Here is a 26821-nt window from a genome sequence, read left to right as displayed (position 1 = left end):
AAAAGCGCAGCAGGTCAGGCAGCATCCAAGGAACAGGAGAATCGATGTTTCGGGCATAAGCCCTTCTTCAGGAATCCTGAACCTTGGATGCTGCCTGACCTGCTGCACTTTTCCAGCAACAAATTTGCAGCTCTGTTCTCCAGCATCTGCAGTCCTTACATTCTCTTCGTGGAATTAATCAATAACAATGGGTCTTCTCTTTCCTCTGATTGTTCCACAGACCCCGATAGCCCCGCCCTCCTGCACCTTGACCTTCTTAAGATGGCGGCCCTCAGGCCCGTGCTCCCTCTTCCCTCAAACAAATGGCGGCCGTGATCATGGGCCTCTTCCCTGATCAGAGACCGCCACCTCCTGACCCGGACCTGAAGGGTCTTTTTCGGGGTTTTTAACCTTTACTTGGGACATGTGAATTCTCTCCGCTCCTTTCTCCCAGCGAGGCTCCCACACACCGGCTCTGAGCGCCGCTCTTTGAAGCCGATCGCAGCCGCTGCCGGAGAAAGCAGCTCCATGTTTCTCTGTCCTGGTCAATGTGACACTGCGCATGCTCCACATAGAAAGCAAACGACGCGTGCGTCTGAAGTTATCAATGAGTTTACAGAGAATATTCATAACTGCACAGAATCATGGGGGAAATATTAGTCATTAATAATTGCTCTGTCGAGTTATAGTCATGGCGCTATCTAGCATGTAAATAGACTGGTCGCCTCAATTTAACCATACCGGCCAGGTATGTAAATTAACAATTGTTCTGGGATTTGAAAAGAGGTTTCTTACTCGAAATGTGCAAATATGTAGCACTATTTGTTAAAATTTCACATAGATTTTTGAGAGAGGTTTAATGCTCCACCATGTTAATGAGAATTATCAATCCTGCAAAACAGTTTGCTTTCTGACCAATTTTCAAGCGTTTACTCTGCGAGAATGCTTTGGCCCCGATCCTCACTCACTTTTGGTTGGAGGACCGGCCGCTGCTCGGTCATCAGTTCCGCCCCTTCCTCCCAATTGCAGAGTTGATTCAGGCGTGACTCAGCAGGCTCAGCACAAGAAACAATAAGGGACAAGGGAAGTTAGAGTCGATGTCTTGTGATGCAGTGAAAATATCCCGAATCTTGGATCGAGAGGCTTGAGTTCAATTCACAGCTAGTGCAGGTGTGTGTAATAACTACTTTGAACAGGTTCATTAGGAAAAACAAGGGAAGTCAGGAACAGAGGAAAAAAAATATAGAAAATGAATACAATGTGGTGGGGCTCTCACTGCTCAGAAGATTTCAGTCTTTACCAAGTGTTTCAGGGCCCCATTGGGTCCCAATACATACTGTTGCACTCCTCCTTGTGCACAGTCAGATACCACGATTGTGGGGCAAAGTGTTGTGGTGGGATATGGAGGTGCTTTTGTAGAATTTCCTCAGTTTTGGAGGTGAAAATAGGTGAGAAGGTGTAGGGTTTTGTATGGAGTTACCTATTCCGCTCCTGTTGCAGCATCATATTATTGAACTGACTATACCTCGTACATTGTTGGCAGAGATCGCTGACATTTTGTAAGGCCACAATACAAGATTCATCACTCTGTTTAAGACAGCAGAAATCTCTTGTAGCACGATAGTCATAGAACAATACAGGGCAGAACAGGCCCTTCGGTCCTTGATGTTGCGCCGACCTATGAATCATTCTTAGCTCGTCCCCCTACACTATCCCAAAATCACCCATGTGCTTAAGTAAAGGATTGTTTAAATTTCCCTCATCTGGCTGAGTTAGCCACATTAGCAGGTAGTGCATTCCATACCCTAACCACTCTCTGAGTAAAGACCCTGCCTCTGACGTGTTTAAATCTATCACCCCTCAATTTGTAGTTGTACATACATGCTAGCGTCATCATCCTAGGAAAAAGACTTTCACTGTATACCCTATCTAATCCTCTGATCATCTTGTATGTCTCTATCAAATCCCCTCTTAGTCACTTCTTGCCAATGAGAACAGGTTCAAGTCGCTCAACCTTTCCTCATAAGACCTTCCATCCAGACCAGGCAACATCCTGGGTAAATCTCCTCTGCACTTTTTCAAATGCTTCCACATCCTTCCCGTATTATGGGCACCCGAACTGCACACAATATTCCAAGTATGGCCGCACCAGCATTTTGTTCAGTTGCAGCATGATATTGCAGCTCCAGAACACAATCCCTCTATGAATGAAACCTAACACACCGTATACTGCCTTAACAGTACTATCCACCTGGGTGGCAACTTTCAGGCATCTATGTTCATGGACTCCACCATCCCTCTGCACATCCACCCTACCAAGAATCTTTCCATTAACCCAGTACTCTGCCTTCCTGTTATTCTTCTCAACGGTATCACCTCACATTTAGCTGCATTTAACTCCATTTGTCACCTCTCAGCATAATTCTGCAGTTTATCCAAGTCCCCCTGCAATCTGTAACATTCTTCCATACTGTCCACTCCACGGAATTTAGTGTCGTTTGCAAGTTTACTGATCCAGCCACCCATGCCTGCATCTACGTCATTTATAAAAATAACAAACAGCAGTGGTGCCAAAACAGATCCTTGTGGCACACCACTACTAACCTGAGTCCAGGCTGAATATTTTCCATCAGCCACCACTCGCTGCCTTCTTTCAGAAAGCCAGTTTCGAATCCAAACTGCTAAATTACTCTCCATTTCATGTCTCTGCATTTTCTCCAACAGCCTACCATGTGGAACCCTATCAAAGGCTTTACTGAAGTCCATGTATATCATGTCAACTGCCCTACCCTCATCTACATGCTTGGTCACCTTCTCAAAAAACTCAGAGGTTTGTGAGACATGACCTGCCCTTGACGAAACCATGTTGACTATCTGAAATCAAATTGTTGTTTGCTCATTGATTATAAATCTTTTCTCTTATAATCCTTTCCAAAACCTTTCCTACAACAGAAGTAAGGCTCACTGGTCTATAATTACCTGGATCATCTCCATTGCCCTTCTTGATCAAGGGAACAACATTTGCAATCCTTCAGTCCTCTAGTACCAAACCTGTAGAGAATGACGACTCAAATATCAAAGCCAAAGTCTCTGTTATCTCCTCCCTCGCTTCCCAGAGAATCCTCAGATAAATCCCATCCAGCCCAGGGGACTTGTCTACTTTCTGGAATTGATAACACCTGATCGTAACTAACCTCGATGCTTTCTAGTCTGATATGTTGTACCTCTTCTCCTCTACAATATTCTCCTTTTCCTGAGTGAAAACTGATGAGAAATGTTCATTTAGCACCTCACCGGTCTCCACAGGGTCCACACTGAACTTCCCACTTCTGTCTTTGACTGGCCATATTCCTACCCTACGCTTTTGTTTCTCACATACCGAAAGAAAGCTTTAGGGTTCTCCTTTATTCTATTCACTAAAGACTGCTTGTGTCCTCTCTTTGCTCTTAACTCTCTCTTTAAATCCTTCCTATCTGATATGTAACTCTCCATTGCCTCATCTGTTCCATCTTGCCTCATCATCACATAAGCCTCCTTCTTCTTCTGAACAAGAGATGCAATTTCCACAGTAAACCATGGTTCCCTTACCTTATCACTTCATTCCTGCCTGACAGGGACATACCTGTCAAGGACATGTAATATCTGTTCATTAAACCAGCTCCAGATTTCAATAGTCTGCATCCCCTGCATTTTGCGACCCCATTCTATGCATCCTAATTCTTGCTGAATCGCATTATATTTGCCCCGTCCCATCGATAAGGAGGAGATTAATTAGGTTGTTTCCGGAGTTGAGGGGTTTGGCTTAACAGTAGATTGGTAATATATTCATGGGAATTCAGAAGAATGGAAAAATAAAAAATAATGAATGGAATGGATAAAATAGAAGTAGAGAGGATGTTGCCACTGGCAGGTGAAGCTAGCACAAGAGGGATCATCTCAAGATTAGAGGCAGCAAATTTAAGACTGAATTGAGAAGGAACTTCTTGACCTCTACAGAATTCATTGCCCAGGGAAGTAGTTGATGCTAGTTCAGTAAACATTTATAAAGCTAAGGTAGGTTTTTTAAAAAAGAAATAATTAATTAAGGGATACGGTGAGAATGTGAGTAAATGGTTCTGCATCCACGAAATGATCAGCCATGGTCACATTGAATGGCAGAGCAGGCTCAAAGGGCAGGACGGCCTTCTCCTGTTCCTAGTTCTTATGTTACGTTATGCATTCCTCCCTCACTCGACTTGGAAGTGCTGGTTCTGGATTAGTGGTGCTGGAAGAGCACAGTATTTCAGGCAGCATCTGAGGAGCAGTAAAATCGACGTTTCGGGCAAAAGCCCTCCATCAGGAATAAAGGCAGAGAGCCTGAGGTGTGGAGAGATAAGCGAGAAGAGGGTGGGGAGCAAGTAGCATAGAGTACAATAGGTGAGTGGGGAAGGGTATGAAGGTGATAGTTCAGGGAGGAGGGTGGAGTGGATAGGAGGAAAAGAAGATAGGCAGGTAGGACAAGTCAAGGGGACAGTGCTGAGCCGGAATTTTGGAACTAGGGTGAGGTGTGGGAAGGGGAAATGAGGAAACTGTTGAAGTCCACATTGTTGCCCTGGGGTTGAAATGTGGACTTCAACAGTTTCCTCATTTCCCCTTCCCACACCTCACCCTATTTACAAACTTCCAGCTCAGCAGTGTCCCCTTGACTTGTCCTACTTGCCTATCTTCTTTTCCACCTATCCACTCCACCCTCCCCGCGACCCATCACCTTCATCCCCTGCCCCACTCAACTATTGTACTCTATGCTACTTTCTCCCCACCCCCACCCCCACCCTCCTCGAGCTTATCTCTCCACGCTTCAGGTTCTCTGCCTTTATTCCTAATGAAGGGCTTTTGCCTGAAACGTCGATTTTACTGCTCCTCGGATGCTGCCTGAACTGCTGTGCTCTTACATCACCACTAATCCAGAATCTAGTTTCCAGCATCTGCAGTCATTGTTTTTACCTTAGAGGTGCTGGTGTTGGATTAGGATGGACAAAATTCAAATTCACAGTCTAATGTCTAATGGGTTCATTTGAAAGTACGAGCTTTGCTGCTTCTTCATCAGGTGGTTGTGTGATTTTTAACTTTGTCCCTCACTCTTGTAACTGATAAACAGCAACAAAAGTCATGAAGCAGTGCGCATGCTCTAGCCAACAATCGGGCCCGGGTTGAGCAATTCATCAACTTCACCAACACATTCCACCCTGACCTTAAATTTACCTGGACCACCTCTGACACCTCCCTCCCCTTCCTGGACCTCTCCATCTCCATTAATGACTACCGACTTGACACTGACATTTTTTACAGACCCACCAACTCCCACAGCTACCTGGATTATACTTCTTCCCACCCTACCTCTTGCAAAAATGCCATCCCATATTCCTAATTCCTCCGCCTCCACCATATCTGATCCCAGGAGGACCGGTTCCACCACAGAACACACCAGATGGCCTCCTTCTTTAGAGACCGTAATTTCCCTTCCCACGTGATTAAAGATGCCCTCCAATGCATCTCATCCACATCCCGCACCTCCGCCCTCAGACCCCACCCCTCCAACCATAACAATGACAGAATGCCCCTGGTGCTCACCTTCCATCCTACCAACCTTTGCATAAACCAAATCATCCACCGACATTTCCGCCACCTCCAAACACACCCCACCACCAGGGATATATTTCCCTCCCCACCTCTTTCCGCCTTCTGCAAAGACCGTTCCCTCCGTGACTACCTGGTCAGGTCCATGCCCCCCCTACAACCCACCGTCCTATCCTGACACTTTCCCCTGCCACCGCAGGAACTGAAAAACCTGCACCCACACCACCTCCCCTACCTCTATCCAAGGCCCTAAAGGAGCCTTCCACATACAAAGTTTTACTTGCACATCCACCAATATCATTTATTGTATCCGTTGCTCCCGATGTGGTCTCATCTACATTGGAGAGACTGGGCACCTCCTAGCAGAGCACATTAGGGAATATCTCCGAGACACCCGCACCAATCAACCACACCGCGCCGTGGCCCAACATTTCAACTCCCCCTACCACTCTGCTGAGGACATGGAGGTCCTGGGCCTCCTTCAACCCCGCTCCCTCACCATCAGACGCCTGCAGGAAGAACGCCTCATCTTCCGCCTCGGAACGCTTCAACCCCAGGGCATCAATGTGGACTTCAACAGTTTCCTCATTTCCCCTTCCCCCACCTCACCCTCGTTCCAAACTTCCAGCTCAGCAGTGTCCCCATGACTTGTCCTACCTGCCTATATCCTGTTCCACCTATCCACTCCACCCTCTCCTCCCTGACCGATCACCTTCATCCCCTCCTCTACTCACCCATTGTGCTCTATGCTACTTTCTCCCCACCCTCCTCTAGCTTATCTCAACGCTTCAGGCTCACTGCCTTTATTCGGGCTTTTGCCCGAAACATCGATTTTGAAGCACCTTGGATGCTGCCTGAACTGCTGTGCTCTTCCAGCACCACTAATCCAGAATCTGATTTCCAGCATCTGCAGTCATCGTTTATACCCCGGGTTAATGATGTCAGTGGTGGACCAATGGAAAGGCAGGGGTAGAGCTGGAGGACCTGGTGGGGCAGATGGTCCTCAGGTCAATCAGTGAATGAGGGGCGGGACTTGACTATACCACGTGATCATCCTCGCGGTCGGCGCGGATGTTGGGGATGGATGTGCGGAGAGCTGTCGGTAAGGAAAGAAATAAACAGCCGTTAGTGGGAGGAAAATGGTGTTGGTATGGTCTGAGAGGTTTTACAATCATTTGGTACACATCGGAAAATACAAATTTGAAACTTTCAGTCTCATGTTTGAAGTAAACGGGAAAATGCCTCGTTGAGTAATCGGCCCGAGTGAGCGCCGCCATCTTTATTCGGGGCAATGATTCACTGGACACGTGCGCGGCCGCCAGCTTTGTAGGGGGCAAAGATCAGAGGGATGTATGTGCAGCCTTCCCTGGTAAAAAGAGTCATAGGGCAGGATTTACACAACGCACATTCAAACCCAGAGAAATTGACTTTTTTCTGGATTTGTTTCGTAATTCATTTAAATGATTTGGATATGAATAGAGGCCGTTTAGTTAGTAAGTTTGCAGGTGACACCAAAATTGGAGGTATTGTGGACAATGAAGAAGGTTATCTCAGAGTACAGTGGGATATTGATCAGATGAGGAGTGGCAAAAAGGATTTAATGAAGGTAGATTAGATTAGGATATCTGGTTGGCATAGGTTGGACCGAAGAAGTCTGTTTCTGTGCTAGACATCTTTGACTGTGGGATCAAAAAAGTGAACTCTGCCCTGGTTCATCTCTGGGTTCTCTGATGTCCACTTGTTCATTATCTAGCTTTCTCAATCTCTCATGGGTATATTTTTGCTCTGTATAGTATTTTACAATTACTTTCACAGCTGTTTTGAAAATGAATTAAAAAATGTAGAGTTGGAAAAACACAGCAGGCCAGGCAGCATCCGAGGAGCAGGAGTATCAATGTTTCGGGCATAAGCCCTTCTTCAGGAATGTAAATGAATTGTCCACTGCTGCCCGGCTCCTGACCGTATGATGTTCCATTATCAGGTTACTTTTTTCCACAATATCTTTGACAGTCAAGAATTCTTTTTTCCAATAAGCGAGTGCATTTTCCTTCAATTTCTGACAGTCAAATTCTGCACCATTTTCATTCCCTGTAATTCATTTTGCACTCCCTGAAACATCAACTGTGTATTTCTCCTTCCACAGAAACCAGCGATCAATGCCAAAGCCTTGTTGCCTGTGGAGAGGGTGATGTTTGACTTCCTTGTACTGCTGCAGTTTGTATGGTGAAGGTGCTCCCACAACGTGGTTGGGTAAGAGACGTTACAGATTATTCACTCAGCGATATTGAAGAGTAGAAGATATCTGTACAAATCATCATGGTTTTAATTTCACAAAAATATTATTGAGAAGTTTTGTCATAAGGTTACAGATGGAGAATATTGTGTCCAGTGACCAAAACCATTGCCAAATAAGCAGTTTTTCAAGAATGCCTTGAAGTAAGAAAGTAGATCTTAGAGAGTTAGAGTGGGGATTCCAGACCATGTTCCCTTGGAGTCTATAGAAATATTCACACAGGAGAACTCAGAAATAAACACATCATTGAGAGTCTGGACTAAAATGAGTTATTGAGATATGAAAAGGTGTGTGGTGCAGGGAGATAGGAATGATTACAGCCAGGAATTAATTCAAAGGAGCGAAAATAACTTGTTGTTGCTTATAAATGGGAGTTTTTTGATTGATCAGCAAGTTTTGGTACAAGTGAGCACTTCGGCAGTAGAGTTTTCAATATTCTTGAGATTATCGGGAGGGTGAATGTGATGCTGGCCAGGAGTGGGTTTAGATAATGAAATCTAGAGTCAACAAAAGGAATGAATGAGAGTTTCAGCAAATGAGCTGAGACTGTGGTGAGGTCAGGTGATATGACTGAAGTCGAAATAGTGGTCTTGGAGGGGGGCTGACCTGTCATCCTCACCTCATTCAGCTGTTTGTCAGTTTGTGAATCAAGTCTGTAACAAGCTCAGGAACTGAGTGACCCTGGCAGAACCCAAACTGGGCATCGCTGAGCAGGTTATTGCTGAGCAGCTGCGTGACAGCACTGTTGATGACACCTTCCATCATTTCACTGCTGAGCGAGTGTGGACTGATGGAGGGCAATTGGCTGAGTTGGATCTGCCCTATAATTTTGTGTTGGAACATCCCAGAGCAATGTTCCACAAAGTCGGTAGGTGCCAGTACTGGAACAGTACTTGCCTTGGTGGGCAGCAGGTTCTGGAGCACAGCCAACAGTATTATTGCCAGAATATTGGCAGGGCCCATACCTTTACACTGCTTATCCATTTCTTGATCTGATTGGAAATGAGTTTTCAACCAAGTCGATTCATATCTGTGATGGCAGGGACCAATGGAGAAGGCTCATCCACTTGGCACTGCTGGCTGAAAATCGCTGCTAATGCTGTCCTCTTATCTGTTGCATGAATGTGTGAGACCCCTCCATCAGTAAGGGTGGATATATCTGTGATGGTTCCTCCAGTGAGTTGTTTAATTGTCCATCACTATTCTTGACTTGGTGTGGCAAAACTGCAGAACTCCAATCTAATCTGTTGGTTATGGGATCACTTAGTTCTATTTGGTGTTGCTTGTGCTGTTTGGCATGCAGGTTTGGTAGCTGCACCAGGTTGGCACCTAATTTTTAGGTATGCCTTGTACTGCTCCTGGCATGCCCTCCTGCATTCACCATTGAACCAGGGTTGATTCCCCTGGCTTGATGTAAATGGTTAAGTGGGGGATATCAGGCCATGAGATTTCAGATTGGGCTGGAGTACAGTTCTGCTGCTGTTGTTGGCCCACAGTGAGGCGGAGGTTGCAGGGTCAAGAGGGCTGATTGTGTGGTTGTATTTTCCAGTGCATTGGTAGATGTAATGTGGTCCATCCAGTTTCATTCCTTTGTTGAGACTGTGCAGTGATTAATACAATGAGTGACTTGATGGGCCACTGTCGGGTTTCTTTCCCTCAAGGACATTGTCGATAGCAGAAAAACATCCCCAATGGTTCCATGGCAAACAGTAGATTCTTCATTCCAGTTATTTTTTTCTTGAATTCAGAGCTACCCTCTACCGATTTGGGATTCAAACCTGAACTTCAGTTGCATATTTTAATATTCTTGATAAATGATAAATACGACAGGTTTGTTCACTTATTTTCATAATCACTATCACAGGTTTTGTTTATTGTTTTGGACATAAAAACACTGTCCATTATCCTGTCTCCTCCATCCTCCCCTCCAACAACAAGAGTGAGGAGCACATGGAGTTTCTCTGTCAATAACATTGAGACAATCCGATCAGCTCCCTCTGCTTCTTTCCTCCCTCTCCACTAGCCCACCGAGCCAAACTGCCTCACAAGAGTGCTCCTCATTTTAGTCCTAAACTTGCATTTCCTCGAGTCCCTTGTCAAGCCTTATTAGAGGTCCTCCTGACCATTTACCCTCGTGTAGCTAAATCATGGACATTCCAAATCTGTCTCATCCTCCTGCTTGTCACCGCCCTCCCTCCCTCCACCACGGTCACCCCCCCCCCCCCAACTTGCAATTCACAGATATTGTTCCATGATCTGTCTGTCTGTTTTTTCTGGTTATGTCCTTCTCTCCCATTCTGCTAAAACCTAATATTTGACCTCACCATCGTTGGAAAATCCTGCTCCGTCTCCACTCTCCGTTTCCTTTCTGAATTCCTTGTATTTGGTTTCCCCCCAGGGTCTATCCTTGGTCTGTCCTGTTTCTCACCTACATACTGCCCGGAGATAACATCACCCAAAAGCACTGTTAGGTTTCACATGTACACTGACAATGTCCAGCTCTCCCTCCCCATCATCCCTCTCCATTACTCCACCATTACTCAGTTATCAAACTGCTTACCGCGCTTCGATTAGCTGCAATTCACTCCAATGAAACACTGTAATTGTTAAACCCATTGCCTTCAGTTGCTATTCCAAATTCATTTCCCTTACTGCTGTGTCCCTCCCTCTCACTGGGAAGTGTCTGAGGCAGAACTACATTCTTCACAATATTGCTCTCATATCTGACCCCAAGGTGACCTTCTGATCAGACATCTACACAATCACAAACACCACGAATTCCAATCTCTAAAACATTGCTTGTCTCCTTCTCACTCCAGCTCCATTGCTACTGAAACCCTAACCTGTGTCGGTGTTGCCTTTAACTTGAGAAATCTGAAACAGAGCCCTTGATTCCGCGACTGATCCAGAATCTGGTTCAAGACTCACCGTAATGGGACACATCCTCTCCATATTTACCCTGTCAAACCTTGACAGAATCCTGTATGTTTCAAAGAGATCACCTCTCATTCTTCCAAAGTCCAGTGAGTAGATTCCCAACTTATTCACCCTTTGCTTACAGGATAATCCCTTCAAAACAGGGATCATCCCAATGGATCTTCTCTGAAATGCCTCCAATAAACTGCTCTATTTCATGAACTAAAGTGACCAAATCTGTTCACGTTACTCCAGATGTGGTCTCACTTGTCATTTGTTTAGTTGCCCTAAGGTATATACTCCAAACTCTTATATTGCAAACTCTTTGAAATAAGGGACAGTATTCCATTCCCTTTCCTGATTCCCTGTTGTAACTGTGTGCTCGCTTTCTGTTTCCTGCTCATTTTCCCCCAGTCCCTTTGTGATGCAGCTTTCTACAGTTTATCCTAAGTTATACTCTATTTGCCAACTTGTTGCCCAAGTTTCCTGTGAAGATCTCTCTGTAAACTGTTTATAATCCTTTTGGAACTTTCCTGTTATGCCTTTTCTAGGAGATTCCCCCCCTCATTATTCGAAACATGTACTGTGAGCACTGGGCAGTGGGAAGCATGCGCAGTTGCTATCTTTCAGGGATACTCTGTTTCATGACTGGGAGGATCTTGCTGCCCATTGGTCAGAATGGAGACAACTTGCCCATCAAGGTGCATGAGCCTTTCACACCCCATGTCTTATTGAGGAGGCTCAGCGGCAGAATGGAAGGAAAGAAAAGGAAGCAAATCCTGCTCTCCATATCTCACTGAATCTTGGGACATTCTGTCTCATGTTCAGTCACATGAAGTTCCAAGGTGGAAATTCATAGAAACCCACATAGATTTGCCCTTGAAGAGCCTGCTGACCTCCACCAGGGGTAATGTGTACAGTCATCCTGGGCCAGGAGGAAGGGATTGTATGAGTTTCAAACTTGAACTGACAGTGACGGATTTTATAAACTTGTATTACAGGCAGACATTCAGATGGTAATCTCAGTCACTGTAACGCCAAACTCTGACAGAATTACTCAATACATCAGGACCTGGATATTCGTATTGTGTGAGAGTATTGTGTTCCAGATCAATACCATTTGCTGAATAAAAGTTCTCCTTTGAATCAAACCATCCTTTCAATAGATCTTCCCAAATCTTCAACATGTGTCCTGGAATCCTTGTATAATGAGCTGAAGGGTCTAAGGTTTATTATAATAATGCGTAACTTTTGTAAACCACTTTGTCACAGCTCCCCAAATTTCTTTTGCTACAAGGAGAACACCTCAGTTTCCCCAAACTCCTGATTCCCCAATGTCTGTTTGCTCTCTATAAGGTACACATCAGGATTGTGTTGGAACATTCTCCACTTGCCTGCATCAGTGCACCCCCCCCCCAACAATATTAAAGAAAGTGAACATCCTCCAGGATAATGTACTGTACCCGAGTGATTTCCCATCCACCACCTTCAGCATTCCCTCTCCCCACCCTAGAGGCACAGTAGCATCACTGTGTCAAAGATCAAGTCAGCATTGTCCTACCCGACCACAGGACTGCTCTCTCATTAGAGAGAGATGTCTGGTAGTGGTTAACCTGAATATTACCACAGCGCAGGCAAGGGGAGAGGTTGAAAAGGAGAGTCCATTAATTGCGGATGGTTATTCTTGATGTGTATTAGCAACACACATGTCACGTGAACAATTAATGTTAAAAAAGGCCCACAAATTCTGCAACTAAAATCCCCCATTCCTTGAACCATCCTGGTAAATCTCCAGTGCCCCCTGTCAGGGACCCTGCCATCCTTCCCAATGGGCGATCTCTGGTTCGCACTAACCGTGCTGCTCTGAACCCTGTGGGTGATAGCATCGAGCAACAGTTGCATTAAACCTCACTGTCTGGAAGAGAGTGAGAGACAGAAATCCTGAAGGCATTTAAAATCTATTTAGGAACACACTTGCAAGGCCAAGGCTGACAGGTCTATGGGCTCTGTGCTGGAAAATGGGATTAAAATCGTTAGCTGGGAGATTTCTTTACAGCATAAATCCAATGGACCACAAAACCGTTTTCTGTCATGTAGACCACAAACGCGTAATATAGGAATATGACAAGCCACAATAGAAACCAGGTCAGAGAAGGTGATATTAGAATAGATGATACGTGATTAAATAATGTTTTTTGGAGGAAAATGTGACAGAGGTTAAGCGGGACATTGTGGATCTCTGGGTGCATGAATCTGAAATAAAAATGGGTTATCTTGAAGGCTGGAATTAAAGAAAGGCACATCACTGAGATTTGAGAGGGTGGACAAGATTAAAGATAGAAAGTGTGTTGAGACTGGAGGAGATTAGAGATTGGAGGATGTTGCAGAGATTGAGATGTCTTTGATGCAAAGATAGTGATAGTTCTGAGGCTAGAGAGGAATTATAGAAATAAGAATGAATTGTTAGCTTTCCCAACACTACCTCTTTACTGATAATGATTGTTTCTCTGTCCTCATCTGCCACATCCTCCATAGGCCTACGACAATGAGAGTACACAGACAGTATGTTCCTGTTAAGGCCAAGGCTGGGAGGCATCGAGAATGCTGCATGACCTGAGAAATTGAGGCTCTGGTCAAGAAAATGAAGGAAGGATATGTCAGGTACAGACCGCACTGTGTTTGTGTGAATCCCGAGAGGACTGTAAGGGCAGTAGGAGTATACTCGCGGGAAACCAGGAGGCGAAAAAGGGGACATGAGATAGCTTTGGGAAAAAGGTTTAAGGAGAATCCAAAGAGATTCTACAAATACACTAAAGACAAAAGAATAACTAGGCAGAGAATAGTGACCCTCAATGATCAACAAGACTGTCTATGGAACAGCAGGAGGTGGGAGAGATTCTGTAAGTATTTCATGTCAGTTTTTACTGAAAGGGGATGTGGAAGTTTGAGAAGTTGGAGAAATAAATATTGATAACTTGGCGAGTGTACATATTAAAAAGGAGGAGGTACTGGATGTCTTAAAATGCATAAAAGTGGATAAATCCCTGGAATTTAATCAGGTATATCCCAGAACTTTGTAGGTAATTAGAGAAGCTTTTGCTGGGCCCCTCACTGTGATATTTGTATCATTGATCGCCACATGTGAGGTGCTGGACGATTTGTCCCATTATTTGAGAAAGGTGGTAAGGAAAAGCCAGGGAACTATAGACCGGTGAGCCTGAAGTCAGTGGCAAAGAAGTTGTTGGAAGGGATTCTTAGGGACAGGATTTACATGTCATTGGAAAAGCAAGAAAATATTAGGGAGAGTCAGCATAGCTTTGTGCATTGAAATCAGTACCTTGGACTTGAGAAAGACACAAGGTTTCACATAACACACTGGTTAGCAGGTTCAATACCATAGAATTCTGTCAGAACCAGCTGTTTGGATACGGAATTGGCTGGAAGGTCAAACAGTCATAGATGGACAGCACAGAAACAGAGACCCGTCGGTCCAACCAGTACATGCTGATCAGATATCCCAATGTAATCTAGTCCTACCTGTCAGCACCCGGCCCATATCCTTCCTATTCATATACACATGAAGATGCCTTTTAAATGTTGCAATCGTAATGGCCTCCACCACTTCCTCTGACAGCTCATTCCATACACGTCCCACCCTCTGTGAAAACGTTGTCTCTCAAGTCTCTTTAAAGTCTTTCCCCTCATACCATAAACCTATGCCCTCTTGTGCTGGGAACAACCACACCAGGGAAAAGACTTTGTCTATTTATCATATCAATCCATCTCAGGTTTTTATATACATTGATAAGATCACCTCTCAGCCTCCGACGCTGCAGGGAAAACAGCCCCAATCTATTCAACCTCTATTCAACCCCCCAGCCTAACTCAAATCCTCCAACCCTGGCAAAGGTCTTGTAAATCTTTTCTGAACCCTTTCAAGTTTCACAACATCCTTCCAATAGGAGGGAGACCAGATTTGTACACAACGTTCCAAAAGTGGCCTAACCAATGTCCTGTACAGCCACAACATGACCTCACAACTCCTGTACTCAATACTTTGTCCGATAAAGGAAAGCATACCAAATGCCGCCTTCACTATCCTATCTACCTGCACTCCAAGGACTCTTTGTTCAGTAACACTCACCAGGACCTTACCATTAAGTGTATAAGACCTGCTAAGATTTGAGTTTCCAAAATGCCAATCCTCAGCCCATTCACCCATCTGATCAAGATCCCATTGTACTCTGAGGTACTGTTTATCACTGTCCACTACACTTCCAGATTTGGTGTCATCTCACTAACTATACCTCCGATGTTCACATCCAAGTCATTGATATAAATGATGAAAGGTAGTGGATCCAGGAGTGATCCTTGTAACAGTCCACTAGTCACAGGCCTCCAGTCTGAAGAGCCAGTTCTGTATCCAAATGGCTAGTTCTCCCTGTATGCCATGAGCACTAACCTTGCTGAGAAGTCAGTGTCAGAGTGGAGGGTACTTTTTGGGCTGGAAGCCTGTGATGACCAATATGCTGTCAGGCTCTGTACTGGGTCCACTGCTTTTTGCCATTTATATAAATGATTTCTATGTGAATATAGGAGCTATGGTTAGTAGATTTACAATAGACACCAAAATTGGAGGTGCAGTGGACAGCAAAGTTACCCGAGAGTACAATGAGACTCCAATCAAATGTGCTGAGGAGTGGCAAATGAAGTTTAATTCAGATAAATATGAGGTTCTGCATTTTGGAAAAGCAAATCAGGGCAGGATTTCTACACTTAATGGGAAGGTCCTGGTGATTGTTGCTGAACAAAGAGATCTTGGAGTGCAGGTTCATAGTTCCTTGAAAGTGGAATCATAGATAGGCAGGGTAGTGAAGAAAGTGTTTGGTGTACTTGCCTTTATTGGTCAGTGCATTGAGTACAGGAGTTGTGACGTCATTTTGCGGCTGTACAGGACATTCATTCAGCCACTTCTGGAATTCTGCTTTCAGTCCTTCTCTCCCTGCTATCGAAATGATATTGTTAAACTTGAAAGGATTCAGAAATAATGCAAAGATATTGCCAGGGTTGAGGGATTGAGCTATAGGGAGAGGCTGAATAGACTGAGGCTGTTTTCACTGGAGAATCGGATGCTGAGAGGTGACCGTAGAGTTTGATAAAATCGTGAGGGACATGGATAGGGTAAACAGCCAGGGTCTTATTCCTGTTTAGGTGAGTCCAAAACTAGAAAGCACAGGCATGAGGGAAAAGATTGAAAAGGGATATTAGGGGCAAAGTTTCAAGCTGAACATGGTACGTGTATGGAATGAGCTGCCAGAGAAAGTGTGGATGCTGGTACAGTTACAACATATAAAAGGCATCTCACTGGATATGTGATTGGGAAAGGTTTAGAAGGCTATGGGCCAACTGTTGGCATATGGGCCGAGATTAATTTAGGATATCTGGTCAGCATGGACAAGTTGGACTGAAGGGTCTGTTTCTGTGCTGTACATCTCTATGGCACTAATAAATTAAAATTAAGATAGGTTTCTCTTTTATGGAGAGTTAGCAGAAGGTCTGACAATTCTCCTTGGAGCTGAGAAGGTTAAGCAGTGATTTCGACCAGGAGTTGATTTGTTTCCAGGGTATTTCATTTACAGAGAGACAGAGTGAGAAATTTTTAACGTCACAATTTTTAGTAACTATTTTCAGGTAACTGGCAAATAATGCAAAGAAAAATGTGAAGATTATTTTACTCACTAAGTTCTGAGCATCTGGAACAGTTTGACCAACAGCTGGATGCAGATTCAGTAATTATTGTCAAAACAAATTTGAAATTTAACATTTTTAAGGAAGGATTTGGAGGGCTCTGTCCAAATGGGAGGTGAGTTGGGACTGACTGGTACCATCTCCAGAGGGAGAGAGTACAGCCCCAATGGGCTGAATAGCCCTCAGCCCCTGTCCTCTGTGACACTGACCCATTCACTTTGAATGATGAAGCTCATCACAGGGCAGAGCCGTAGAGACGTACAGCATGAAAACAAAACCCTTTGGTTAAACTGGGCCATTCTGACCAGATATCCCAATCTAATCTTGTCCCTTTTGCAAACACTTGGCACGTATCACTCTACACCCTTCCTATACATATACCCATCCAGATGCCAAATGGTATAATTGTACCAACATCCTCCACTTCCTGACAGAAGACTCCATACATGCACCAACCTCAGTGGGGGAAAGAAACTGCCCCTCAGATCCATTTTAAATTCTTCCCCTCTCACCTTAAACCTATGCCCCATCATTCTCGACTCGCCGACCCCAGGGAAATGACCTTGTCTATTTATCCTACCCAGGCCCCTCATGGTTTTATAAACCTCTATGAGGTCACCCCTCAGCCTCTGATGCACCTGGGAGGATCCCAACACTCATGTCACAATGGAGCCTGGCTGATTGACACAGCTTCAAACCAATAGGAGAGTTGGCGTGATCCTCCAGCCAATGGGAGTGAATGAGGGGTGGGTCCAGCAGGCCAACACATGACCATCAGCTTTGCAGGCGCAGTGTCACTGTGAGGGGGGACTGAATGTGAAGGAGTGGGAGAGACCGCAGATACTGGGAGAGAGATGGATTTAGTGTGGACTGGGAAGGTTGTTAAACACTGTTTCAGTCTGCTGGACCTGAATTAGATACTCCAGGTAAATTAGAACCAGAAGAACTGCGGATGCTGTAAATCACACACAACAACCAGAAGGTACTGGAAATGCTCAGCAGATCAGGCAGCATTTGTGAAAAGAAATTAGTTCGCATTTTCGATCCAGTGACGCTTCCTCAGGAACTGACGTTACTGAGAAAAAAAGTCTGTTTTTATGCAGAAGGTAGGGGTTAAGGAGTAAATGATAAGTGGGGATAGAGTCCGAAGAGAGAGATAGGAGCAGTTGGACAAAGGAGTGAATAACGATCGGATGGGGGGGGGGGGGGTGGGGAAGGTGAATAGCTGTTTATGGGGACTGTTAGTGGCTAACCATAGGTAATGTGTAATGGTAGGCTACGTAATAACAAGGCCTGGTATGTGGGGTAGGGGGCAAAGATGAGGTGTTCTTCCTCCAGATGTTGGGTGGCTCGGATTTGGGGATGGTGGACTTGGATGTCCTTGGCAGCATGGTGGCGGAGGGAGTGGGCGGTAGCCGAAATGGTCGGCCACAGGGCGGTGGGGTTGGTTGGTGCATGTGTCCCAGATATGTTCCCTGAAATATTCCACAATTTGGCGTCCCGAGAGCAAGGGATACACTAGGTGAGGTGTTTGGGTGGGCAGGGAAATGTCTGCTGGATGTGGGAGGATCCAGTGGTGCCTTGGATGGAGTTAAAGGGAGGGTTTGGGCAAAGATTTTCCATCTCTTGCAGTGGCAAGCAAAGGTCCCTGGAGTGAAGAGTGGGTTGGTGGGGAGTGTGGATCTAAAGTGGAAGTCACAGAAGGTATGAAAGGGGGGGGAGGGAAATATATCTCAGGTGTTTGGATCTGATGGTGGAAGGTGAGGATGGTGGGGTTCCATCTTAGTTGAATTTGACGGGGTGGAGTTCAAGGGCAGTGGTGTGGGTAGTGGAGGAGATACACTAGAAGGCATTGTTAACAACATGTGAGGGGAGATTGCAACCCTTGAAATAGGAAGCCATTTGGGTATGTTCTGAAGTGTTCTTCCAGCTTGCATCAAGCTTCACTGGAACACTGCAGTAAGCATGAGACAGAGATGTTGGACAGGGAACAGTCTTGTGTGGTAAAGAGCAGGCAACTGGAAGCTCAAGGTATTTTTTGCAGGCACAATGTAGCTGCCATTTCCACCACTGCCACTGAAATGCTAGAAGGTTCCTGTCTCCTCCATTAACAACTTTCCAACTTCCCACTCCTTTATCTTTCCAAATGTTCCTGTCTCTCTTTGGGCTCTGTCCCCACCTATTATTTACTCTTTAACCCCTATCTCCTGTAGTCCAAAGGTCTGTAGGTGAGGTGAATTGGCCCAGCTAAGGTTCCCGTAGTGTTCAGGGATGTGCATTAGTTCGGGGGAAATGGAGAGTAATAGACTAGGAGAATGGGTCTGGGTGGGATAAACTTCGGAGGGTGGGTGTGGAATTGTTGGGCCAAAGGGCCTGTTTCCTGAAGGGATTCTAATTTTCCCAGCTGTCATCTGTTCTGAGGAAGGGTCACTGGACCCGCGGTAACCCATGGTGTGTGTAGGAGGCGGAAAGGGGAAAGGGGAGAGTGGCAGCAGAAACCGGATGGAATGTATCAGTGTAGACTGGGAGGGTTTAGTTACACTCTGGGCAGGTCGTTAGTCTGAATTAGAAACTCTTGGTCCCACATTTGCAGCAAAGGGGAAGATGGCTTGGGCCTCAGGCAGTGAGAGGTCCTGGGTTATGGCCACCATCTTTATTTGGGGCAAAGTACAGTAAGGAGCATGTACTTGTCCTCTTCCTGGGTGGAGGCGGGGTGATTTGAAGAGGAGCATTTACACATCAAACACATACCAAGAGAAGTGTTTGCCTTCACTATTCATCTTGCACTGACTGTGAGCTTTGTTTTGTGAATTCATTTTATAGAATATTAATTGAGAATAATTGAGACTGGGATCTCAAAAAACATGTTTCTACAGTCAGCGGAGTCATCAGGATCTGAATATCATTGGCATTTAACTGTGGAACGAGAAAGGTTTGTCTGTTCTGTCTGTGGGAACATATCTTCAATATTTTTGTCTTGCGAAAAGCAGAAAGATGTTCAAGTTCATGGTTGGATCCCCCTTGGGGTATGTGTTCAATTCTTGGCCCTGCAGCTGTGGAAGGAGGTATTGGCCCGAGAGAGAGCACAGATTTATCCAAATTACACCTCGTCTTTTTGCAGGAACTGTCAGATTTAGTCTCAATCATCCTCTTTATAATGTTAAACTGTAAACTCCCTACTTCCAATTCTCTGCAAATTTCTCATTGAAATTCCTTGTGGACTCAAATTCCAGCACCATTTCAGGTGGAATGTTCCAGATTCTGACAACTGTCTGTTCATTCAGAAACTGCTGAAGTCCATTTTGACTCTGGGGTTACAAAGGGCTGAATTGAAAGATGATTTGCTGTCCCTGAGCTCCCATTGTGTTGTATTGGAACAGTACAGGAGGCTGAGGGAAGTGTAGGTGTGAGCAGACAATGAAAATGCCCGGGCTACACTGTAAGTGCTGCTTGGCTCCATGAGAGTGTTTTGGAGTTGGGTGTAAATAGTGAGGTGAGACAGGGAGAAGGTGAAGCTGAAACTCCGTTTTAATTCAGGCCTTTCAGAAATTCACAGTCCCAATGGGAATAGCCAATTTTTCAGTGATACCTGTGGAGTATTTAAGTTTTTAAAGTATGACATATCAGCTTAAGTAAAGATATTTTTTTTATTATAATGGACATGTTTGAAGTGTAGGAAGGTTGCTCACTCATTTAAATTCTCTTAATGGAAGTAACTAGATGAATGTAGCGAGACATTGTGACAGGAGCCCTCAGACCCGTGGTGTGCTCCTCTTGCACAATGTGGGAAATAAGGGCCGCTTCCAGTGTCCCTGACGGCTATTTGTGCAGCAAGGGTTCCCATCTGCAGCTACTGGGAAACTGCTTTTCAGAGCTGGAGCTGGGAGTGGACTCACTGTGGAGCATCTGCAATACTGAGAATGTTATGGACAGCACGTTTAGTGAGCTAGTCACACTGCAGGTGAGGGTTACACAGGCAGAAAGGGAATGGGTGACCATCAGATCTAGTAAAAGGCTCAGGAAGTGAGTACAGGAGTCCCCCGTTGTTATCCCCTTCTCATACAGATACTGTATACCACTTGGGATTCTGTAAGGGCGGGAATGGGTGGGGTGGCTTCTCGGGAAATCAGCAACAGCCAGGTTCATGACACCACAGAGAGCTCTGCTGATCAGAACAAGAGGAATGAGAGTGGCAGGGCGATAGTGACAGGGGATTCAATAATCAGGGGTACAGCCAGGCACTGCTGTGCCCACAGACATGAATCCAGAATGGTGTGTAATCTCCCTGGTGCCAAGATCCATGATATCATGGAGTGGCTGCAGGACATTCTGGAGCTGGAGGGTAAACAGGCCGTGGTGGTGCAACACACAGATACCAACAACATCGCTAAACAGAGGGATGAGGGCCTGAAAGCTGGATATAGGGAGAGCAGAGATACATTAAAATGTAGCTCCTGAAATGTAATAATGTCAGACTTACTCCCAGTGCCATGTGCTAATGAGAGCAGGAATGAGAAGGTAGATCAGCTGGATGTGTGGCTGGGGTAATGGTGTACCACAGAAGGGTTTTGATTCTTCAGGCACTGGGACTGTTTCAGGGTGGGACCTATACCAGCCTGATCGGTTACCCCGGGCAGAGCTGAGACAAATCTGGTGGGGGCTTTTGCCAGTTCTATTGGTGAGTTTGTAACTAGTCTGGCAGGGGGATGGGAACGAAAGTGTAGGCTTAGATGGGTCAGATTCAGGACAGGGAATGGGAGGTAGAATATTAGTGATGTAGTTAGTGGCTCAGAAAGCCAAAGGAAAGGAGGATTAAATGAAGATTGAGTCCCTCTTCAGCCATCAGTCCTGACATCCCAGGAATGTGAGTCAACAAAATATGGAGCTGTGTACATGTCTATGACTCTGTGCTTCAGCAAAATGGTGGAAATCTGCAATACAAACAAAAAGCGCTGGAGATCCTCGGCAGGTCGGGCAGCACTGGAAATGGTGACAGATGCAGGAAACATTGCAGCCTTGAAGAAGTGTTTAGATGATCTCACCAGGCACTACAATATCGGTTACACGCTGAGTGCCAGAACATGGGGCTAGCATAAATAGGTGCTTGATGACCAGCATGAATACAATGGGGCTGGAAAGTTGAAGTTTTGGGTCAGGGTTATTTATCAAGACTGACAAAGGGTCCCGACCCAAAACATCAACCTTCCTTCTCCTCTGATTCTGCCTGACCTGCTGCACCTCCCCAGGTCCACATTGTACAGACTCTGACTTCCAGCATCTGCAGTCCTTAACTATCTTCACATCCCAGGACTCATCTGGTGATCCTCCTTTACACTCTCTCAATAACCAGGAGAGCCTTCCTTGGAAAAGGGGAACAAAGGTGTACACAATACTCCAGGTGTGGTCTCACCAAGGCCCTTCCAGAAAGGGTTCCCTGCCCCCATCTTATCCATAATGGTCATCAAACGCACATGCCTGGTGTGATCATCTCAACACTTCTTCAAGGCTGCAATGTTTCCTGCATCTTTCACCATTTCAGATGCTGCCAGACCTGCTGAGGATCGCCAGCACTTTCTGTTTTCTCTGTTATAGAGTATTGAATGGGGGGATTTGCAGTTGAGAAATTCAAATTGAACTTCATGTTACTTGATCCGTCCCGATCTGAATATCATTGACCTTTTCATCTGGAAGGAAAGGTTTGCATTCTGTCCGTGGGCGAATATTTCAAATGTCCGTGTGACGAAAAAAGTACTGAGACAGTGAAGTCCATGTTAGCGTGGGGACTTGGTTTTTGAAAGTCTAAAAAATCATGGCACATTTCCCTGGAACAGTCAAGCCACAGATTGGTTTTGTATGTGGACAATTAGCCATGAAACCAGAAAGACCAAAGGATTCCTGCATCATGGAAAAAGCTATGAAAATGGGATTGTTGTAATGGAGTGAATTATCAATCATTGATTATAATCCATTGGTGTTGTCACATCGGTTCCAGCGCCGTAGGGAAACATAGGAAATGTGATGAATGCAGTGTCAGTTTAAGTTATTCAACTGGAAAGGTGAAGAAGAAATTTACAAGGATGATGCCAGGTCTCAGGGGTCTGAGTTACAGGGAGAGGTTGGACAGGCGAGGATTTTTTTGTTTAGAGCATTGGTAACTGTGGGGGAATATTTTATAGTAGTGTATAAGACCATGAGAGGCATGGGTAAGGTGAATGCCTTGGTCTTTTTCGCAGGGACTCAAGGATTGGAGGGCATCCGGTTAAAGTTAGAGGAGAAAGAATACATGGGAAACTGAGGGGCAAGTGTTCTACACAAAGGTGGTATGTATATGGAATGAGCTGCCAGTGGAAGTGGTTGATGTGGGTATATTAACAACAAGTGAAAGACATTTGGACAAATACAAGGATAGGAAAGTTTCAGAGGCAGATGGGCCAAGTGCAGGGATATGGGGTTAGCGTGGATGGACATTCTGATTGGTATGGGCCAGTTTGGGCCAAAGGGCCTGTCTCTGCTGTAGGATTCTATAACTCTAAGTGCATTTGCTATTTCTACCCCTAACTCTGTTGGTATCCTGGGATGTATTCCATCAGGGCAATGAGACTTGTTTACCTTTAGCTCCATTAGCTTGCCCAGCTCTAACTCTTTCGTGATAATGATTGTTTCTAGATCCTCACCTTCCTCAGTCTCCTTATCAATTACTGGCATGTTCTTCGTATCCTCCACTGTGAAGACTGACTGCTGTGTGCTCATATTCCTGCTGGATAGGAATAACCAGGCACAGAACTCTGAGAGGTCTTCTTTGAGTCTTTATTGATGAGACACGGCAGTTACCTGGATAGTGTACATGCAAAACACCTCCAGGCAGCATCAGGTAACTCCCCGCCTGTCGGATGTGCCACTCCCATTCTTAAACCTTTGTGGTTTGGGACCTTGAATCGAGACTGTCTCTCAGTATTATCTCCATGGCAACGGCAGTTAGAAAGTCTAGTTCAGTTCAGCACTTTGTGGCTAAAACACACACCCTTCCCCACACCCCTGTGGCTCCCTCAAGTATCTGACAGGCACTTCAGTTTCAGTGGGGTATCTATCAGGATTCTGATGTGGAGGAGCCGGTGGTGGGGTGGACAAAGTTAAAAACCACACATCACCAGGTTATAGTCCAACAGGATTATTTGGAAGTACAAGCTTTTGGAGTGTGCTGTGATTTTTAACTTGATCAGGATTATCTCTATGGTAACTGTTAAATGCTTCAACAATTACAGAGGCCATATGTTCCCTACACAATAAGTTTCCCTCTAGCAGTGTAAACTGCTATTCTGTCTCTGGGGATAGCTACTCATCACTTTTTATCCCCAATTTCATCATGCTTTCTGTTGATCTTTGAAGTTTTTCAAATCTCCGAATTTATCCTTGGTCTTTGACAGTTTGTATGCCTTCTACTTCAATTTGACAGTCTCCCTTATTTCCTTAGACATGGCAGATTACTCCTTTTCCTACAGTCCTTCCTTTTCACTGATATATACTTTTGCTGAGAAATTTGAAAAATTACTTTGATATTCCTCCACTGTCTGTCAACTGTCCCACAGTAAAGTCTTTGCTTCCACTCTGCATTCGCCAACTCCTGCCTCATCATATTGTAGTCTCCTTTGTTTAAGCACAGTATCTTGGGATTGGATTTAATCTTCCCGCTTGCCATCTGTGTTCTAAATTCTATCAGACTTATGACAAGTCATTTTATCAGATTATGAGGGGAGGCAATGTTTCCTGGGTGTTTTGGTTTCATTGTCAGTGACCTTGGCTTTGTAATAAAGTACAGGATAGATATTCACAACAGAGTATTCTGGACGCTGTGAATGTACACAGTCTAAAACCATAAATCACTGTCACCCCTCAGTTTAAAATTGCAAAATCATTATCTCCTACACGCTTCCTCACTACCTAAGTTTGGAACACTAATTCGCCTGACTATCCTGCTGTTTCTGAAAATCTCCTTTGGTGAAGATGGTGAGTTTTGGATTCATCTTTCTGGTTAGTACCATAAGAAGATAAGCCCTGGGCACAGGAGAGGCAATGCAGCCCTTTGAATCAGCTCCACCATTTAATACGGTGATGATTGAGCTGACCTTGGTCACAGCTGGATTTTCCCGCCTGCTCTCTCTCACGCTTCAACTCATTGCAAATTAAAAATCTGTATCTCTTCATTAAATTTGCTCATTGTCTTGGCATCCACCGCATTTTGAATAGGAAATTCCACAGATTCACAACACATTGAGATAGGTACATTCTTCTTCATGAGAATAGAATAGAGTCCCTATAGTGCAGAAACAGGGTATTCATCCATCAATTCCACACCAACCCTATGATGGGCATCCCATTCCGACCCACCCATTCCCTGTAACCCTGCATTTCCCGTGGCTGATTGCCTAAACAGCACATGCATGGACGCTGTGAGCAGTGTGGCATGACCAATCCACCTAACCTGCACATCTTTGGACTGTGGGAGGAAACTGGAGCACCGAACAAAACCATGCAGACTTCGGGAGAATGTGTAAACTCCACACAGTTGCCTAACGCTGGAATCAAACCCGGGTCGCTGACGCTATGAGGCAGCAGTGTTAGCCACTGAGCCACCTCTGCTTAAAATCTGCTGCCCATTATTAACCTCCCCACCCCGCAATTGGCCGAATGTATATTCCTTACGTCAGAAGTCCGGGTGTCTAAGCGGATGTCTCAGTAAATCCCAGTGGCAGCCCACATGTCCTGTGTGTCTGAATGGATATCCTATCGACAACACCCTCCAGCCCACACTTTCTCTCACTTTCCAGGGACAGGTCTCCAGAGGCTTCATGGGGACTACAAATCCCACAAGCCCTGAGGCAGGGAGCACACGTGTGTGAGGAAACCCACCACTGTACATGTACAGAATGTGGGCGGGTTTTGGAGCATGTTCTTTGGGGTAACTCGCGGAAAGCATTTCACACTGTGATTGGCAGGAGAAGGGATGCATCTACCTATAGTATTGATCAGTTTTAGGGGGATCAAAGTGTCACTACGCATAGATGGGACCAAGTTCCATTCGCAACTTGTCATAACACTGGGTATTGACCAATGGGAAACAAGGAAGAATCTGACCCATTCTCCCAGTCTGAAGGTTCCTCTTCTGTCCAGGATCTGCAACCTCCCTTACTGTTCCCTTTTGTTTCAGTCTGCTGTTACATTATTGACTTGCAGCAACTGAAGGGAAAAGAAGTGAACCCAGAATGGGTGCAGTGTCTAACCAGGAACGAAAAGTGGTGGCATGGATCTGTTTATCAGTAACACCATGAGAATGTAGAGGGTGTACATTAGGGGGTAGCAGAGTCAGAATGATGGGAGAGAGTAAGAGGGCTGGAGGGTTACAGCTTTAGGGGAAGAAAGGGGAGAAAGATATTCCAGAGAAACTAGAATTGTCTGTTCTGAATTTCTTATCTGTACATATTCCTTTTATACAGGGTGCGAGATAGTGAAGATTTGCAGACTGAAATCTCAAAATCACGTGCAGATCGTGATTAAGTTACACAACATTTGATGAACCAAAGATGGAGAATCACTGGGCCAAAATCCTGCAACACTCTCTCTCCCAGCGTTGTCGGTCTCTCTGCGCCAAATGGACTGTGAATGGTACAAGACAGCAGCTCACTACCATCTTCTGAAGGGTAACGAGAGATGGGGAATAAATGCTGGCTGAGCCAGTGATGCCCATATCCTCGAAACCGTTTCTATCACTAGTTCCAGAAACCCAGTTGATGTTACTGCAGGATGATGAGGGACGCTGAGTGCATCCTCCAGGAGGCAGCACCATCACATTTCCCCTGCCTACACCTACACAGTAACGCAACAACGTCACTGGAACAAAAGGCAGTGAAGCTGAAGGAGGACTTAGATATAGTTCTTCAAGGTAAAGTCATGAAAGGGGATTGGAACACAGCAGGAACAGGAGACTGAGCTGGATGGTCAGCTGTTTCCCATTGAATGGTGGAGCAGGATTGAAAGGCTGAATGGTCTCCTCCTGCTGCTATCTCCCAGGTATGTATATAGTCATGGAGCCCGGGTAGGAAGAAGGGGGCAGGGATTCTCCAGGAGATTGCATTTCCACAACAGTTTTCAGTGAGGGATGGTTTGATGGATTTTATTTAACATTTATCTTTAACACAAGGTTTGTAAATGTTGGTTTTAAAATGTTGTAAGAGCTTTTTGCACCGCAAGTAAAATTAAAGAAAATAAATTGAA

The 26821-nt window shown here is 45.1% G+C and overlaps 1 long non-coding RNA gene across 3 annotated transcripts; it reads left to right on the top strand.

Annotated features, from left to right (window-relative positions):
- The first annotated feature begins 1007 nt into the window (after positions 1 to 1007).
- LOC140492668 (uncharacterized) lies at positions 1008 to 26821 on the top strand. 3 transcript variants are annotated; one of them, XR_011963604.1, is made up of 4 exons: positions 1008 to 1149; positions 7739 to 7845; positions 13340 to 13465; positions 26044 to 26821. It is a non-coding gene; the product is annotated as an uncharacterized lncRNA (long non-coding RNA). The 3 variants fall into 3 exon arrangements; XR_011963605.1 differs by lacking the exon at positions 1008 to 1149 and adding an exon at positions 6651 to 6697; XR_011963603.1 differs by lacking the exon at positions 1008 to 1149 and adding an exon at positions 7469 to 7576.

The sequence above is a fragment of the Chiloscyllium punctatum genome, chromosome 21 (assembly GCF_047496795.1).
Source record: "Chiloscyllium punctatum isolate Juve2018m chromosome 21, sChiPun1.3, whole genome shotgun sequence".
Classification (NCBI taxonomy): Eukaryota; Metazoa; Chordata; class Chondrichthyes; order Orectolobiformes; family Hemiscylliidae; genus Chiloscyllium; species Chiloscyllium punctatum.
This window is presented reverse-complemented; position numbering and strand designations above follow the sequence as displayed.